Here is an 11,843-nt window from a genome sequence, read left to right as displayed (position 1 = left end):
TGATGTGTATTTTACTATGCTAAGGCACTGGTCCAATGTAAAAGGCAGCCATGGTCTAATGGTTAGAGATGTGGGCTTACGACCAGAGGCTTGCCAGTTTAATTCCTGGGACCGGCAGGAAAAGTATGGGGAGTGGGTGAGCTTTCCCTTCACACAACATTCATGGGTGAAGTGCCCTTGGTCAAGGCACTTTACCCCCCCCCCCCTCCCCCAACTACCCATTGGGTGCAGGCGAACTAATATATTTAGTTTTGGGATATTGAAATGGATTAACACCTGGCTGAGCAGGATTTTACTCAGACACTGAAGGCCAGATTACACAAGGAAAACCGTTAGCTGCTGTTAGTGAAGTTTACAATTACAATTTTGGCATTTAGCAGACACTTTTAACCAAAGCGACTTATAATAAGTCCATCAATCAGATCACATTGCCCCATAAGCAAAGATGACAATAAGACTGTAGATTAATTACCCTCAGTATCACGCTCCTGGAAATCTGTGACAGTAAACGATAAAAAACAAGACTTGTGACATAGGGACAAGGTTAGTACAATTTTTTTTGTGACATAGAAAGGGAGTGGAGGACAGGTGGGTTCTGAAAAGGTGGGTTTTCAGTTTCCTGCGGAAGATTGCAAGAGATTCCACAGTCCTGACTGAGTGAGGAGGGTCGTTCCACCGCCACAGAGCAATGGCAGAGAGGAGGCGTGGTCGAGAAGAACGGCTGCCTGGTTTCCTAAGTGAGGAGACCACCAGCTGACCAGAGGTAGTAGAGCAGAGAGCTCTGGCTGAGATGTAAGGAGTTACCAGAGACTGAAGGTAGGATGGGGAGGAGCCTCTTGTAGCCTGGTAGGCCAGCATCAGTGTCTTGAACTGGATGTGGGCTGCTACCGGAAGCCAGTGGAGTGCAGTAAGAAGCGGAGTGACATGAGAGAGTTTTGGGAGGTTGAATACCAAGCGTAAAGCAGCATTCTGAACCAGCTGAAGCGGCCTGATGGTGCAGGCCGGTAAGCCAGCCCGTAAGGTGTTGTAGTAGACGATGCAGGAGATGACAAGTGCTTGGACGAGGAGCTGGGTAGCTTGTTGCGTGAGGAAGGGGCGGATCCTCCTGATGGAGGAATCCGCAGGATCAAGTGACTGTCACAATGTGGCTAGAGTAGTTCATCCGGTTGTCAAGGGTAATGCCAAGGTTTTAGGCTGCTCTGGAGGAGGACACCACAGAACCCTCAATGGTGATCAAAGCATTGATTGTTGGGGAGCTCTTAGAAGGAAAAAAGAGAGGGTCCATTTTCTCCAGGTTGAGCTTGAGATGGTTAGCTGACATCCAGGAGGCGATGTCAGCTACGTAGGCTGCAATGCGCGGCTGGACCTGAGAGTTGGAGGGGAAGAAGGAGAAGAACAGCTGTGTGTCATCAGTGTAGCAGTGGTAAGAAAGGCCGTGGATAGAGATAATTTGTCTGAGTGATCTAGTGTAAAGAGAGAAAAGGAGTGGACCAAGTACGGAACCTTGTGGGACCCCAGTGTGGAGTGTGAATCCTCTAACTTCAGCTGGGTTTAGAGCAGGCTTCTTAAGCAGTGGCTTGACCCATAGCCTCTTCAGGGCAGAGGGAACTGTACCAGTAGACACGGAACTGATGATCGAGGAGGCAATGAAGGGCAGAATACCCTCAGAGATGGCCTGAAAGAGAGAGGAGGGGATGGGATTAAGATGACAGGTAATTGGACGGTGGGATTTTATTAGTAGAAGAACTTCAGGGTCAGATAGAGGGGAGAAGGAGGAAAAGGTAGTGGGCGGGACGGAGGGTTCAGGATCCAGGGTGGGAAGGGATGGGGGGAAGAAGCTGCAGATGTCTTTGACCTTCTTCTCAAAGATAGGGATGAGGGAGGAGGAGGGGAGAAGAGGGAGGAGGAAGTAGAGAAGAGTTTGCGAGTGTTATAAGAGGCAGAGTGAATCCTGGAGTGGAAGAAGGAAGAGGAAAGGAAGGATGTTGCTACCTATTTGCTAAAGCCCAATTTAAATGGCTGTAAATTTTACGACTGCAGCTACATTTATTCTCAGCCAGTCTGAAAGTTGTATAAAGCTGTATGCATGGTGGTCTATTTTATTTGGGTCCATGTAATAATGGTCTTTATTATTTGGATCAGTTTAATAGCTTTTCAAGAGAAAGTTTTGGGACATGAACAATCAAGCCAACTGAGCATATGTTGGCGAATACCTTAATGCAAATGATTTATGGGTACAATAAGACTACCCTTTACAATAAGACATAACTTTACAATAAGACTACCCTTACAAAGGGTTTGTGACTGGTTTATACTTAGTTTATTAATTAGGTTGTAAGAACTTTATAAATTATTACTAAGCTGTAATAAAATGTTAGACAAAAAGTGCAAAAGTCACCTGTTGCTTGCAAAATAGTGATCCCACATTTATTTGTACTGTTAAGCCTCCGATCTCATTGGTTACTTAGCTTACTTTGTCTTCTCCATCAGCCAGCATTTATACCTGTCAGCCCCATCAGATATTTGTTAATAAGTTACTAGCATTTAACTCCTATTAGCATATCTTAATAGTCAAAAAGTCTCATTTGGTATATCAAATTATAATATCAAATTACCAGATTCATACGCTAGGGCTTTGGCAATATTGTTTACCTCAAGATTTTCAGCATGCTATCAGCAGCCATCCTCATTATTATCACAGGTTTTGATATGACATATGTTATCACATTAAAGTGGTACATTGTGATGGATGTCTGGGAGATGGCCTTAGGGAGATGGACTGTTGTTTAACCCCAGTTTGTTATTGTTTAGTTATTTTCCAATTGTGGCTAGTAGAAGTGTATGTGTATTGTTCATCATGTAGTCTTTGTGTTGTGTTGTTAATTCTTGTGATAGTTTAATGTTATCTGTGTACCATAAATGTAATTGTCTGCGTGAGTGATGTACATGTTAAGTATGTTACTTCCTGGTTTGTGCTATGTCATCACTCTAAAGAAAACTCAGCAATTCATTAGTAATAATAATAATAATAATAATAATAATAATAATAATAATAATAATATTTATTTAGAGCCCAATATCACTATTTATAGTCTCAAAGGGCTTTACATGTCTATAACAAAGTCAAATCAAAATTATATAATGCAAAAGTTCGAGAATATAGATAAGTCTTTAGTTTTGTTTTAAAGGTGTTGTGAGAGTTTGCCTCTCTAACTTCTTTAGGTAAACCATTCCAGAGGAAGGGAGAGCAGTAGGAAAAGGCTCGGCTGCCAGCGGACTTCTTTTTAACTCTTGGAATGACTAATAATCCAGAATCTTGAGAGCGCAGGGTGCGAGGTGGGTTATAGGGTGTAATGAAGTCAGACAGGTAGGAAGGCACAAGCCCGTGTAAAATTTTATATGTTAATAAGAGGACCTTAAAATCTCCATTGCATGAATTGGGAGCCAATGAAGGGAAGCCAGGACAGGGCTAATGTGATCAAACTTCTTCCTTCTAGTCAGAATTCTAGCAGCAGTCTGGACCAGCTGAAAAATATTGGTATTAGAGGCAGGCAGGCCAGAGTAAAGAACATTGCAGTGATCGAGGCAAGACGTGACAAATGCGTGAACAATGGTTTCTGCATCAGCCTTACTTAGAAAGGGCCTAATTTTAGCAATGTTACGGAGGTGATGAAGGCAGTTTTGGTTGTGTTCTTGATATGAGTGACAAGCGAGAGACTAGGGTCAAAATTCACACCAAGGTTTTTAGCTGAAGAGTTTTGAGAGATGATGCAGTTGTCAAAATTCAGGGTAAGATCACTAAAAAGATGCTTATGCGTAGGGGGACCAGTGACCAGCATTTCAGTCTTGCCTGCGTTGAGCATCAGGAAATTTGAAGACATCCAACCCTTAATAGCACAAAGACACGCCTCAAGGTTAGCCAATTCAGAGTGGTCATTATGCTGGATAGGTAAGAAAATCTGAGTATCATCAGCATAATAATGGAGGTTAATGTTGTAACTATGAATAATGTCACCCAAAGGGAGCATGTAAATAGAGAATAGAAGAGGGCCAAGGACTGATCCCTGAGGAACACCTTAGTTAAGCTTGTGGTATTCAGAGGTCACATTATTATAGTGGACACACTGCTTTCTCTCAGAGAGATAAGATTTAAACCAAGAGAGCAGCCGGCCACGAATGCCAATTTGGTTTTCTAGACACTTTAACAATATAGTGTGATCGACCATGTCAAATGCTGCACTCAGATCAAGCAGAATAAGAACAGAAGTAGCACCAGCATCCATGGCTAATAAAAGATCATTAGTTACTCTAGTAAGCACAGTTTCAGTAGAGTGAAAACACCTGAGGCCTGACTGAAATATTTCAAACAGACTGTTAGAGGAAATAGGTTAGAGTTAGTGTAATAGGTGATGTGTTTTACACTTTAAAATAAGGTTCCCTTTTGGCAGTTATAAATGTTACTAATTCATTTGTAGATGGTGATGTGGTTTACACTTTACAGTAAGGCTCCCTTTTTCCAGTTATAAATGTTAATAATTCATCAATAGATGGTGATATGTTTTACACTCTACAATAAGGCTCCCTTTTGACAGTTACAGATGTTGGTAATTCATTTATAGATAGTGATGTGCTTTACATTTTACAATAAGGTTCCCTTTTGGCAGTTATAAATGTTAGTAACTAATAAATAAATGGTCATAAAAATGAGATGCAGCTAACAGTTTAACATGCTGACTAATAAAGGGACAACATAAAGTAAGCTAAGCAACTAGCAAGATCTGAGATTTAACAGAATAGATAGATGAAGAGTGCAGCAGTAACTTGATCTTGCCGAATAGTGAGCCCACATCGATGTATAAAAACTGTGTTATAACTTGTTTATAATTGTATGTTAATCATTCATAAAGTGTTTACAACCTAATTAAAAACCTAATTGTGAGCCATTTATGAATCCTTCATAAGGGTAGTCTTATTGTAAAGTGGTACCGATTTATGTTTTAAAGTTCAACCGAGTTTTGTCTGTCGTGAGTTTGCTTGCACCTTCTGGCTGAATTTGACAATAACATGAAGAAGCCTATAGTCTTATCCCTGATAGACTCAGTTTTAAGTGGTTCAGCCAATTGGGTTGCATTGCTCATTCAGTCCCTTTTGTTTCATTGGTTAGATTGCAGGAAAACTGTGCCCTTGAGGCTTTTTGCTTGAAATGAGGAGTCTGAGGAGGAGGAGTTAGGCTTCCATTCAAGTGAAGGGAAGTCTTAAATCTCAAATCAATCTTTTCTGCACCCTGAACTGCTCTTGAATGGTAAAGATTGAATCCCAACAAGAAAAGGATTCATGATGGACTTCAAATATTTTGCAACTTACAGTTTACTCACCAACTACTGATTTCACAATATTCGCCAAGTTCAAATGTTTATTTCATAGTAATAGTCACTTTCACTGAAGCAACGCTGACTGGTAGGGTGCTGTATGGAAAGGGTATGGAAACAATCCTAAAAGATACTGAAGACCAAAGATCCTTGGTCTTTATGACTGGTGACCTGGGCACGAAGACTCAGCAGGTGAAACTGCCCTGCAATTCATTGGTTCAATGTTTTGTTTTGTTTTGTTTGTTTGTTTTTACGCTTTCACTGTATTCAATTAAAAGAATTAAAGCTTGAGAAAACAACACATTTTTCAAAACATAGCATCACAAATTCTAATGATTTTTATGTACAAATTTAAACCTCTAATCTGTCAAGCATTCTCTGGCTTTGGACAGGCCCCATATGAACTTGATTATTATTAGTAGTCATAGTAATTGTAGAAGTAGTAGTAGTAGTACTATTATACTTTGACTTGGACAGTGAATCTGTGAATTTGCAGTGTGTTCTAATAATATACTATTTGTGCAGTTCAAGAAAATTGAAAGTAGCAGCAAATATCCAAGGAATTACAATATTCCTGTGTATAGCTACACAATGTGAAAATAGGGCCAAATGTAATTCATCTTAATGTTGCTAATAGTGTGGTATTTGATTATGAAAACTGGCATTCAATGAGTTTGTTTACTGTGAGACATGAGATAATCAAGAATCTTATCTGTCAGTTTAATCAGATCAGGATGACTGTGTAAATTCAATATTTTTGATTTTGATTATGCAAATGTCTTTGACTTAGGAAGAATAGAAATCCAGAACTACAAAGCATGTCTCAGACTTAACATATTTGCATCAGTGACCTTTATGTGAACAACTCAGATCATTAAGTTATAGTTTATATGAGATGGAGCTGAACACATTTATATATCTTTAATAGAATATTCAGACTGCATTTGTGATCTGGCATTGTGTAATCATTATGTTGAAAGAGAATGTAACAACAAATGCCAAAAAGATATTATTCTGTAAAGGATGTAATGCTGTGCTGACATGTGTGGTTACACTTAGTTTAAAAAGAAAGTTACTCTCCATGTAAAATAGATTTATATAACCTCAACTGTGCAATTACAGTCTTTCCCAAATGTTGATACATTTTCCGAGAGTCCGTGTCAAGTTCTTATAAAACAAACACACAGCAGTGTAGCAGTTAAAAAATCAGCAGTTACAATCAGTGTGTGGACTAGTTATATGATATAGTAATGTCGTTGGTGTAGCCAAAATTAAAAAAAAAAAACCCTACTTTAACATTGGTATCAGTCTTGACTCAAGTAGCGTACTACACAAAAGACAAAGTAAACTCAATCTTGGCTAGAATTAAGCAAGCCTCGTGCATGAAATGCATGAATCTGGATTCTCGGGGGATAAGATTGGAATCCAGCAGCCAAAAAAATGTTACGCTTGCACGTTTCAGTTCATTTTGGGGACAGGAGGTAAACATGTGAGGATAAAAACAACTGCAATTCCTAAAAACTCTATGGACTCTATTCCTACCACTTTATTTTTCCTTGTGTCGAAGGGATGAGTCTTGTACTGACTAAGGGTGTTGACTGTTTAACTTTAGTTAGAAACTGTATTTAAATTATTTAGTAGTGTTAATCTTACATCCCAGTTTGAGTAAATAGTAATTTGGTCCAACACTGATGAAAAGGAATTTCAGGAAATAAATTCTATAACAAGATGGACATAATTTTGTGTGCTGTATTGCCAGTCTCCAAAGAAACGTACTTATGTGGATTTCATGGAGGCTTCATGGGGATCTGGAAATTTTTTGGATGTAATTTCGTGTCACACAGGCCCAGACCAGGAAACACGGCCTAATCAGATGATGTTCACTAAGGAGTGAGCAACGGTAGCGTGACAGGGAGGTGGAGGACATCTGTGGTTTATGGCTTTGTGTGCCTTACATACTCACACAGATACACATACCCCACCCCCCTCCTAAATGTAGCGCCTAATGGACTCACACCTGCTGAATTTCCTTAGAACTATGCCATCTCACAGCTCACAACTTTTTTTGAAACAAGAAGAACAAAAAGGGAAAACTTTAAGGGTGATGAAATTTTTGATTGTGGTCAGATAGAAATTCAATATGCAGTTTACCTTTCCGATTAATGTTTGATTATAAAAATGTCTTTGACTTAGGAAGAATAGAAATCCAGAACTACAAAGCATGTCTCAGACTTAACATATTTGCATCAGTGACCTTTATGTGAACAACTCAGATCATTAAGTTATAGTTTATATGAGATGGAGCTGAACACATTTATATATCTTTAATAGAATATTCAGACTGCATTTGTGATCTGGCATTGTGTAATCATTATGTTGAAAGAGAATGTAACAACAAATGCCAAAAAGATATTATTCTGTAAAAGATGTAATGCTGTGCTAACATGTGTGGTTACACTTAGTATAAAAAGAAAGTTACACTCCATGTAAAATAGATCTATATAACCTCAACTGTGCAATTACAGTCTTTCCCAAATGTTGATACATTTTCCGAGAGTCCGTGTCAAGTTCTTATAAAACAAACACACAGCAGTGTAGCAGTTAAAAATCAGCAGTTACAATCAGTGTGTGGACTAGTTATATGCTATAGTAATGTCGTTGGTGTAGCCAAAATTTTAAAAAAAACAACCCTACTTTAACATTCGTATCAGTCTTGTCTCAAGTAGCATACTACACAAAAGACAAAGTAAACTCAATCTTGGCTAGAATTAAGCAAGCCTCGTGCATGAAATGCATGAATCTGGATTCTCGGGGGATAGGATTGGAATCCAGCAGCCAAAAAAATGTTACGCTTGCACGTTTCAGTTCATTTTGGGGACAGGAGGTAAACATGTGAGGATAAAAACAACTGCAATTCCTATAAACTCTATGGACTCTATTCCTACCACTTTATTTTTCCTTGTGTGGAAGGGATGAGTCTTATACTGACTAAGGGTGTTGACTGTTTAACTTTAGTTAGAAACTGTATTTAAATTATTTAGTAGTGTTAATCTTACATCCCAGTTTGAGTAAATAGTAATTTGGTCCAACACTGATGAAAAGGAATTTCAGGAAATAAATTCTATAACAAGATGGACATAATTTTGTGTGCTGTATTGCCAGTCTCCAAAGAAACGTACTTATGTGGATTTCATGGAGGCTTCATGGGGATCTGGAAATTTTTTGGATGTAATTTCGTGTCACACAGGCCCAGACCAGGAAACACGGCCTAATCAGATGATGTTCACTAAGGAGTGAGCAACGGTAGCGTGACAGGGAGGTGGAGGACATCTGTGGTTTATGGCTTTGTGTGCCTTACATACTCACACAGATACACATACCCCACCCCCTCCTAAATATAGCACCGAATGGAGTCACACCTGCTGAATTTCCTTAGAACTATGCCATCTCACAGCTCATAATTTGTTTGAAACAAGAAGAACAAAAAGGGAGATGAAATTTTTGATTGTGATCAGATAGAAAATATGCATTTGGATTGGCCTAGGATGTATTTGAAACTGACAGTTTTAACAGGACATAACTGAGTAATAATCATGATTGAATAAATAAACATTACATACGCTCTTTGTTATCCTCTATGCCAGGATAGACATAGCATTATGTAAAATTTCACAGCTCTCCCTGTCTGAGCAGGATCAATTCATTTGAATTTCATGTCATTTTAAATCATCAGAACACTAAACGCAGGAAATCCATTTTAGTTTTTCAGTTGTTCACTTGACATTTCAATATGTGGCGTGACTACCAAAATGGTCCTGAAGAATGTCCAGTCACTTCATGTGTTTGTAAGATATTTAGTCTCTGTAAATGTTCGCTTACATTTTAACTCAACCGTTGACACACTGTGACTGCACCAATTGTTCAGCACTTCACATACAGTGTTCTTCAGCTTTCTGCACAGTTTTCATGGAGCAACACTCTCATACACATTCACTGGTCTCGGTTCCAGTTTCTTTGTTTCCTGGTGGGGTTTTTTTTGTTGAAGTTTTATTATTTCATTTCATGGTGAAAACGAAGGAGGATTAAATTGTACAATTTACAATTTACAATGTAGCATTTAGCAGACGCTTTTAGTCAAAGCGACTCACAATCACTGCATCAGTCAGATTCCTAATACCTCATAAGCATACATGGCTAAAAAGACTGAGTGTCAATTTACTCCTTCGTATTGCGCCCTGGAATTCTTAGACAAACATAGATAAGACAAGGGGTTTTTTTTGTTTGTTTTTTTTAAGGAAGGGGGGTTAGGCTTAGGGGGGTAGGTGGGTTCTGAATTGTCAAGGAAATTCTTCATGTAGCTCAACAATTTGTGGAATATTCATGGAAAAAACTGGTCAGCCTAAACCGTAGACATGAAACTCGTGATGCCACATTTAAGTAACTAATTACCAGATGATTTTATCATTTATTTATTTACTCATTTAGTTAGTTAATTAGTTAGTTTAGTTTTGTTTTGTTCAGCTTTGCTTTGGTTTGCTTTGGTTTGTTTTCCATTTTGGAACATTTTCAAATACAAAAAATTAAAACTGTTTGTTCTGTGTTCATCTGTGTATTCCTTTTGAGTTGAGTATACAATCATTTTTCATGATTGAGCACTGTCTTGACAAATGACATGAATTGTCATTGTTGTACTGTGTGTTCTTCAAAGAAACGTGGCATATAGGGTCAGACAGGCGTACAGAGACACAGTCAAATATATTTACATTACTTTATTTGATTTGGGGCTTGTCCATATTGTTTTTCCATTTTTGTTTAATTTGGCCCTGACTCTGTTCAGTTACTCAAAGCTTCTGAATCGTTTTTAGGAAGGGATCTTTTACATCTAGAATTTTTTTTCTAAAATTCTTGGGAAGATCATCACAATTTTGGTGACAAATAAAAGTTATATGGAGGAACAATAGCAGGGAGGTGGAGGACATCTGTGGTTTATGGCTTTGTGTGCCTTACATACTCACACAGATACACATACCCCACCCCCTCCTAAATATAGCACCGAATGGAGTCACACCTGCTGAATTTCCTTAGAACTATGCCATCTCACAGCTCATAATTTGTTTGAAACAAGAAGAACAAAAAGGGAGATGAAATTTTTGATTGTGATCAGATAGAAAATATGCATTTGGATTGGCCTAGGATGTATTTGAAACTGACAGTTTTAACAGGACATAACTGAGTAATAATCATGATTGAATAAATAAACATTACATACGCTCTTTGTTATCCTCTATGCCAGGATAGACATAGCATTATGTAAAATTTCACAGCTCTCCCTGTCTGAGCAGGATCAATTCATTTGAATTTCATGTCATTTTAAATCATCAGAACACTAAACGCAGGAAATCCATTTTAGTTTTTCAGTTGTTCACTTGACATTTCAATATGTGGCGTGACTACCAAAATGGTCCTGAAGAATGTCCAGTCACTTCATGTGTTTGTAAGATATTTAGTCTCTGTAAATGTTCGCTTACATTTTAACTCAACCGTTGACACACTGTGATTGCACCAATTGTTCAGCACTTCACATACAGTGTTCTTCAGCTTTCTGCACAGTTTTCATGGGGCAACACTCTCATACACATACACTGGTCTCGGTTCCAGTTTCTTTGTTTCCTGGTGGGGTTTTTTTTGTTGAAGTTTTATTATTTCATTTCATGGTGAAAACGAAGGAGGATTAAATTGTACAATTTACAATTTACAATGTAGCATTTAGCAGACGCTTTTAGTCAAAGCGACTCACAATCAGTGCATCAGTCAGATTCCTAATACCTCATAAGCATACATGGCTAAAAAGACTGAGCGTCAATTTACTCCTTCGTATTGCGCCCTGGAATTCTTAGACAAACATAGATAAGACAAGGGGTTTTTTTGTTGTTTTTTTTTAAGGAAGGGGGGTTAGGCTTAGGGGGGTAGGTGGGTTCTGAATTGTCAAGGAAATTCTTCATGTAGCTCAACAATTTGTGGAATATTCATGGAAAAAACTGGTCAGCCTAAACCGTAGACATGAAACTCGTGATGCCACATTTAAGTAACTAATTACCAGATGATTTTATCATTTATTTATTAACTCATTTAGTTAGTTAATTAGTTAGTTTAGTTTTGTTTTGTTCAGCTTTGCTTTGGTTTGCTTTGGTTTGTTTTCCATTTTGGAACATTTTCAAATACAAAAAATTAAAACTGTTTGTTCTGTGTTCATCTGTGTATTCCTTTTGAGTTGAGTATACAATCATTTTTCATGATTGAGCACTGTCTTGACAAATGACATGAATTGTCATTGTTGAACTGTGTGTTCTTCAAAGAAACGTGGGATATAGGGTCAGACAGGCGTACAGAGACACAGTCAAATATATTTTCATTACTTTATTTGATTTGGGGCTTGTCCATATTGTTTTTCCATTTTTGTTTAATTTGGCCCTG

Source organism: Chanos chanos, chromosome 13, assembly GCF_902362185.1.
Source record: "Chanos chanos chromosome 13, fChaCha1.1, whole genome shotgun sequence".
In the NCBI taxonomy this organism is placed as follows: domain Eukaryota; kingdom Metazoa; phylum Chordata; class Actinopteri; order Gonorynchiformes; family Chanidae; genus Chanos; species Chanos chanos.
The sequence above is the reverse complement of the archived record's forward strand: the minus strand, read 5'-3'. Positions refer to the sequence as shown.